Here is an 8,751-nt window from a genome sequence, read left to right on the forward strand (position 1 = left end):
CAGAAGGTCCATGTTTTTATGTAAAAAAAAAAAAAAAAAATTCTGCCTCACGTTGTCTCATGAAGAAACTGCATTGTGCTTTTTATGGTTTGAGTTAGTCTGCATAATGATAAAAAAGAATACATTTACATGTCTATGTAATATCTTAGAAATTAAAGTTAATATAAAATTTAGATATTTGTTTTTAAAACATGACAAAAATCTTGTCTCTGACCTGGGTAGAGTGACATCTGGCTGGTAGCACTCTCAAATCACAAAGACATAAGGCAACCTCTTGTTTATTCCAGCATGGCATTTTTTTTAAGACAGAGTCTCACTCTGTCAGCCAGTTTAGAGTGCCTTAGTATGATTATCATAGCTCATGGCAGCCTGACACTCCCAGGCACAAGCCATCCTCCCACCTCAGCCTCCCAAGTAGCTGGGACTACAGGTATGTGCCACCATGCCTGGCTAATGATTTTATATTTTTTGTAGTGACATGGTTCTCCCTATTTGCCCAGGCTGGTCTTGAACTCCTTGGCTCAGGCGATTCTCACATCAACCTCCCAAAGTAATGGATTATAGGCATGAGCCACTGCACCAAGCCCAGCTTAGCTTTTGCCTGTTCCCATGCCAGGTTCATCCCTCAGACACATGGAAAAAAATGACAAAAATCCAAGACCTAGATATTTCACTGATTTTGCAGATGGTTAGCTATTGAATAGCACAGATTTTCTTTTCATGTAAGACTGAATGCTAAATGGTTGGTTGGACTTAACATAAAAAAAGAATTCATCTTTTCTATTCACTTACTCTTAATATACATTGTCAAAAATTCCACAAAATCTCAGTTTCTGATGAGTAGAAGATGAATTCCACTAGGGAATAGGATGGCGTTAATGTCCTTTTATCAATAAAGAACCAAAGACCATAGACTATTTTATTTATATATATATATATAATTGAACTTTAGATTCTGGGGTACATATGAAGATCATGCCAGATTGTTGCATAGGTACGTACATGGCAATGTGGTTTGCTGCCTCCATCACCCCGTCACCTATATCTGGCATTTCTCCCCATATTATCCCTCCCTAACCTCGTCACTGCTCACTGTCCCTCCCCATTCCCCACCAACAGACCCCAGTGTGTGATGCTCCCCTCCCTGTGTCCATGTGTTCTCATTGTTCAACACCTGCCTATGAGTGAGAACATGTGGTGTTTTATTTCTGTTCTTGGGTCAGTTGCTGAGAATGATGGTTTCCAGATTCACCCATGTCCCTACAAAAGACCCGAATTCATTGTTTTTTATGGCTGTATGGTATTCCATGGTGTATATGTGCCACATTTTCCTTGTCCAGTCTATCATCAATGGGCATTTGGGTTGGTTCCAGGTCTTTGCTATTGTAAACAGTGCTACAATGAGCATACATGTGTATGTGTAAAAACCAACACTATAAGAAATGTTAATGCTAACATTAAACTAAGAAGCTAATTTGAAACATTTGAAAATATACACAGAATAAAAGGGGAAATGGTCACAGATTAAGTAGTAGTGCTCAAATACAAAGTAGCAATATGCTGAGCATGACTAAAATAGCAAATTAAAACTGAAATAGTAAGTAGATTTAACTCTTATTTCCCTTTTTTGTGTGCAGTTTGGAGGAAGAAAGGCAGTATTGGGCATTTGGGTGGTGGCCATTGCATTCAGGTAGCAAGCAGTCACTGTGTACTTTCAAAGATGGAGAGTTATGAATGCCCATGGGAGTCCTAAATTGGTCCTCTAGTGGAAGCAACAGAGACTCCTCCTCAATCATTCCTGGCTGCCTGATTTTGTTACCATACTTCAGAAAGGGTCATGGTGATTTTATGATCTCTTTTAATGCAGTTTAAAGCATCACTAAAAATAACCCATTTCAACCAAAAGATTGAGTCTTCTTATTCTTAAATTGACAAATTACCAGAGTTCTCTCAGGAATTCTACATACTGACTTAGATGACTTATAAGTAACTCAATCATATATTCTTATAAGTAACTCAAATATTCCAGCACTAAGCATATTTGCTCTTGTCTGTTCTACTCCTGCCAATCCCACACAAAGTAAGAGAGCTATGAATTGAGCATTTACTAAGTGCCAGACATGGCGCTAAATTGTTCATATGTAATATCACTTTATTATTCTCACAACTATGTGTGATGAGGACTGTTACTATCCTAAATTCACAGACATGGAAAATAAGGATTAAGATGGTAGTAACTAGCCTGGAATTGCACTGTGGAGCAGATGTTTCCCATCTCAATTACATCATCATTATCCAATCAGTTGAACAAGCCAGAAACCGAATTCTATCTCTTTCTCCCCAACCTCCAGCCTTGAATCAATCATGAAGCCTTGCCAACCTTTCCAATGTTTCTGGACTCCATCATTTTCTTTTCATTCACTGTCACTGCCAAGCTCAAATTTTAACCTTTTTTTTGTCCTAAGGGGAACAATAATCTCCTATTTGATTTCCCTATTTCTTGTCTCTCAGACTCTAATCCTTGAACCACCCTGATATTTCCTTCTTTCTTTTCCTTATTCTGTGAAGCCTTCCTGAATATTCTGCCTTAGAATTCCTTCCCAAGTTTAAGTAGTTGCTCATTTCTGTACCAATAAAGCCTATATGTTTTATTATTTTAAAATTCAGATCGTTGAAGCACAGATATCTGAGTGTTTCAACTACCAGACTGTGGCTCCTACTACCAGTATGTTAATGTCTTATACACAAGACCCCATCTGATTGACAACTTCATTCACTCATTCATTGATTCACTCAACATTTATTAATCACTCACCTTATGCCAGGAAATTATTTATTTTTAATAATGATGATGATGATAATAGCTATCTTTTTTATAACATACTCAACAATCCTATGAGGTAGGTATTGTTATCTTTATTCACCTTGAAGGAATTGAAGCTAGAGGGGCAAAAATACCACTGCAAGCACACAGATCTTGGTTATATGTCTGGAACAGTGTAAAGGCTCAATAAATGTTAGTTGAATGTAGTTGAAGTTAAAATTAGAGTGTGTAAGCACTTAACAAATTTTGTCTTTTCCAAGAGGCTAAGAAAGGTAGAATAAGTTTAGTGGTGGTTGAAAAACCTGGACTAAATGTCAGACACATGTAAGATTTGCAGCCCTTGCTCGGTCACTGGTAAGCTACATGACCTGAAATAAATTGCTTACCTCTGTAAACCACAATTTAAAATCTGTAAAATAAATACTATGAGTACTACTTTAAAGGGCTGCTATATAAATTAAATGCGCAAATACGTGCAAAATGCTTACTTAGCCATCTGCTATAAAGTAAGCCCACAATAAATATCAACTATTATCATAATGACTGCACAATATAATAGGGACCAATAATAAGCTAGTCAGTGTAGAATTATTAATTTTCTAAGTTAGAATTATCAGTATTATTATGTATTTTTATCCAGTATATTTGTTTTTGTTATTATTGCTGTTATTGTTATTTTTGTGGGGAGCCAGTAGGAAGTACAGCATGAGAGTGGTCACTAAACACATATAGAAGTGTCAACTGATGAATTCCTCTAGGTTTTATTATCTTGATATTTGGAGCTACAAAATATGGATCTGAAGGAAAAATATCTACTAACTCCTGCCACTGAACATTATCATTTACATGAAATAGGCCTACTTTAAATGTTTTATATTTTAATCCTTCTTTCATAGAATTACTTTATCAGGAAGACTAAATAAGAATGGAAGTAATTACTGAGTTATGAAACTAGGTTAAATGTCATAGAAAACATTTTTTACACCTCAGGTTAACCATCTCTATTGTGGCTGAAATAAAGAACAAAAATGTTTAAAAATAATCTTAGGGACTGTCCTCTCAAGGGAGAGATAAGAATTTCAAGCATCTCTGAATATGAAGGAAATTTTGGAACATAGAGAAGAATTTTAGCTAAAGGATCAATTAACCAGAACACAAGCAAATGTTGGCATGAGGAGCCTATCTGCCTTCCTTGTGGTTTCTGTTGTGATGTTAGAAGCAAAATGGCTCATTGCCGCCTGTGTGGTCGGTGAGTGGGCATGTGGCCCTTCCTCCTTTCTTCCTATCAGGTATACTCAACTCCTCACTAGTGGCCAGTTTCTCAATGAGTAAATAATGCCTGCTTCTTGACACACATTCCACAGGCAAGCCAGATTTTAGGAAGAGGTGAAATAGTCCAAAAAAAGAAAAATTGCAAAAGACCAAGAAGCCACAAGAGGGTCAGGATTGTGGAGAGTGTTAATGGGAATTTTGCCGAAAATTCACTGCAAGCTTACTCAATCTTCTCTTTCAGTAAACATCCTTAGGATGGAAGCATTGGTTGGTGGGCCTCTCCAATAATTCCCAAACAAATATATTGAGCCTTTTGTGGTTTATAGTGTAGGGCTTTATTTTGCTGTATCATCTGTGTATTTTTTTTAATGTTGTATTTCTTTTGGTTAATCTTCCTTCCTCCCGGGAAACAAAACGTTCTGCAATAACAAACACTGTCTGTGGTAAGTCCCTAAAACTCCAGTGCAGCAGATTGCAAAGCCTGCTGTCCATTTCAAATAGGCTTGTATTGTTTCTCTCCTAAGCGCCTCATTTTCATGCCTCCACCTCTATCTTACATATGTGTCATTTTTCTCTGGTCACCAATCACCAATTGCTCCTTGCAAAATATGCTTCACTATGCACAGCAAATGTGTTCTCCAAACAAAATTAACAACCCTGGTTGGCCTGTGGCAATGTATTGACATTGCAGTAATTTAAAAACTGAGTTATTTTTTGTCACTGCTTCCCTTATGTCCAAGTCTGTAAAAAAATCTTCTAAATATATTTTTAAATTATGAAGTATTTTGAACTCAAAGAAAGCTGTAGAGATAAACATAACTATTTGAACACAGTATTTCATCTTGGATATACCAGTCAGACTTTATTAGAGGTACCTTTTACATAGTAGAAATTCACTTATGAGAATGCAGAATGCAGGAAATTAATTAACTGATTTCTAGACTCACTCAAAAATCCAGATGCTCTTAAAGACAGTTCCACAGTACATACAGGTGCAAAGCGAATTGTACAGTACAGTGATTGACTCAGAGAAGCACTAGGGAATGGAAGGGACTCTGGCTATAGTGGCTTTTGTCTCAGTTTGCCTAGAGCCAGATCTGACATATGCCTGTTGTTCTGGCTTAATTATCGACACTACGCCTATCATTTTCAACGTACCCTAATTCTGACAATAAATTATATGGTTATCCTGAATGAAAAACTGGATGGCACATGTTATACCTAAAGAAAAAAGAGCTTTACTTGGCTCTTGCCCATCATTGTTACACAGGAATGAAAACTTCTGCTTTTTCTTTTTCTTTCTTTCTTCTTTCTGTTTTGTTTTGTTTTGTTTTGTTTTGCTGTAGCAACAGAGTCCCACTCTGTCCTCCAGGCTGGAGTGCAGTGGTGTGATCTCAGCTCACTGCAACCCCCACCTCCCAGGTTCAAGTGATTCTCCTGCCTCAGCCTCCTGAGATTACAGGTGTGCGTCACCATGCCTGGCTAATTTTTGTATTTTTAGTAGCGACGGGGTTTCACCATATTGGTTAGGCTGGTCTCGAACTCCTGACCTCATGATCCACCAACCTCGGCCTCCCAAAAGTGCTGGGATTACAGGCTCCCAGCCAGATCTGTGCTTTTTTAAAAGAAGCCAGATCTAGATATTAGGTAGACTCCTCCAACATTTAATGTTAGCTAAGTTGTCTTACTTTTCTTTGGGGTTATTTTGTAAGTCAAAACTTATTTGAATGACAGATTTCCCCATGTATCACCAATGGTCTAAAACTTCTTTTGGTCTAGAACTTCTACATTTTCCATGCTTCTGTACTACCTTTTTCTTGTCCATTTCATCATCTGGAGTGCCTGCCTCCACTTAGGATATTCATGTGTACATTGGAGTTCAGGTTAAACAGGTACTATTTGAATGCTTCTAAAGGAGGCATCCATTATCAGTTAGGACAAACGGATTGGAAACAGAGTGAGTGATAAACTTAGGCTTTAATTAACTGATTTGCTGACATCTGTATCTAAACCATTTTCCATTGCCAAAAATAGCATTCACTGAGTAACTGCTGTGTGCCAGGCACTACTCCAAGTATTTAGTCTATATTATCATGATGTTACTCATCGCAACAATGAAACAGCATTGACATCATGATTCTAGTTTTAAATGAAATTAAATGGAGGCTCAGAAAATCTATGTGATTAGACCAAGGTCACATGGCTAATAAATGATTGAACAGCCAGGATTAACACATAAGTCCTTCTTACTCCAAATCCTGTTCTCTATCCACTGTACTCATATTCTTTGCTAGACAAAAATTGACAACTTCAGCATTTAGCTTTTTCTCTTATGCAAATATGTTGCTCCAAATTGTAGGGTTTCTATTGATGAAAATATCTGTTGAGAAGTTAATGAATTTAAATGATAAAACAATAAGTGGTGACAAATGACTATGGATATTTATTTAGCAATGTCAAGGTAGATTGATAGTTCTAGAAAACATAGCCTTACTACTAAAAATGACAGATTGTTGTCTGCACAATGGAATAACTATGTGATATTGGTAATTGTCTTTGGCAAGGTACTTTAGAAGCAGAGTACAAAATAGGGATTCTTATTCAAGCATTTTTTTGAGGAACTGCTGTTATGAGAAACCTAGACAGGTTGAAAACAGCAAGATAAGGTAGGGGAATAGCTGGGCAAAAATGAGTTTTTAGACGTCTAGTCTCCTGATCTTGTATGGAGTTCTAGAGCTTAGATTGTGTCACAGAGGCTGTCCTGCCTAGAGGCAAGAGGGCTGACATGGTTTGGCTCTGTGTCCCCACCCAAATCTCACCTCGAATTGTAATCCCCATAATTCCTACCTGTCCAGGGCAGGACCAGGTAAAGGTAATTGGATCATGCAGATGGTTTCCTCCATGCTGTTCTCATGATAATGAGTGAGTTCTCATGAGGTCTGATGGTTTCGTAAGCATCTGGCTTTTCCCCTGCTTGCACTCACTTTGTTCTGCCACCCTATGAAGAAGGTGCTTGTTTCTCCTTCACCTTCCACCATGATTGTAAATTTTCTGAGGCCTCTCCAGCCATGCAGAACTGTGAGTCAACTAAACCTCTTTTCTTTATAAATTACCTAGTCTGAGTCTGGTATTTCTTCATAGCAGTGTGAGAACAGACTAACACAAGGGCTAAGCTGTCATACCTCTGTATCATGTATCTGAGGCTACCTGCCTCCTGTGCATCTCCTGAAAACCAAGGCATAAACCTGGAGGTCCTGCAGGGGATACAGGTGTGAGCCTTTAGCAGCTAATATCTACACCACCAGGTAAATGGAAAGTGGAAGGAGGTGGAGATAAGTGGAGAAGGAAGTATCTACTGACAGCATATGCTGCAACCATTATATGGCAAAGATTTGAATACAGTGCTGTCTATTTATGATATTTTTATTTCATGATATTTTAAAGAAACTATTGTTTCCTTTACAAGGTTGTATTTTCTTCTTGAATAAGTGGTTTTCAAAATTTGCTGAATTCTTACTATCTTTTGTTGTCTCCTGTGGCCAAAATTTCCCCTCCATTTTAGCCCTAGGGAAATATATCACAAATAATAAATGTGCAAAATAAATTATCAGACTCTGATTCCTTCCTTTTAAACACTATTTATTATCACATATTACAGTACAATAAAACAACTCAGCCAGTCCCTTGGAAATTGTTATATTTAGCTATGTCATATTACATAAATGCAAAAAATTACTGTCAAGTGTAGAGAACATTATTCCTCATTTCCCTTAACAAGAAGGTATCTTTACAGGAGGAAAAGCTTTATAAAAATAATACCATAGAAATCTTTATGTGCCTGTTTCAGTGACAAAAATTATATTAAAAGTAATAGTTACAGGATCTTTAATGGGTATTTTGTTACCTGTTTCACGCATATTATCTTAAAAACATTATAATGACCAAGCTCATTATAATGAGCTTTTTAAATTCAGAAGTCACATCTTATGCATATTTTTCTTCAATAAAAAGCAAAGAAGCAGAGAGTTAATAAATGCTCTGCTTTATTTTGGTAAGACAAAATATTTGCTCCATGATATTTGATTTTTTCAGATTGTCACCAATCTCTCTGCTTCCATAAAACCTTTGAAGTGGAGGCCTGCAAGATTGTAAGAGATTCAGAAGAAATTGTGAGGATCCAGTTGTCTATATTTGGTTGTACAGGTAAAACTGGTGGTTTTCACAAAGAGTATGAGGAGAGAGCCTCTCAGCAGGAAAGTTGCACAACCCATCAAGGGTGAAGAAATTTTTTCTTGTGTTAACCATTTGTGGGAATGCAAAATTCTAACTTGGGGCATTTTCTGAGACTGGGCAATTTATAAAGAAAAGAGGTGTAGGTTGGGCATGGTGGTTCACAACTGTAATTCTAACACTTTCGGAGGCTGAAGCAGACAGATCATTTCAGGTCAGGAGTTTGAGACCAGCCTGGACATTATGGCAAAACTCCATCTCTACTTAAAATGCAAAAAATTAACCAGGTGCTGTGGCATCCCTGTAGGTCCAGTTACTCGGGAAGCTGAGATGGGATAATCACTTGAACCTGGGAGGCAGAGGTTGCAGTGAGCCAAGAATACACCACTGCACATCAGTCTAGGTGACAGAGTCAGACCCAGTCT

The 8,751-nt window shown here is 37.4% G+C and overlaps 1 pseudogene; it reads left to right on the top strand.

Moving 5' to 3' along the window:
* Positions 1–204: 204 nt before the first annotated feature.
* LOC119469671 lies at positions 205–352 on the top strand (annotated as a pseudogene).
* Positions 353–8,751: the final 8,399 nt, after the last annotated feature.

Source organism: Cebus imitator, unplaced genomic scaffold, assembly GCF_001604975.1.
Source record: "Cebus imitator isolate Cc_AM_T3 unplaced genomic scaffold, Cebus_imitator-1.0 Scaffold761, whole genome shotgun sequence".
Taxonomy (NCBI): Eukaryota; Metazoa; Chordata; class Mammalia; order Primates; family Cebidae; genus Cebus; species Cebus imitator.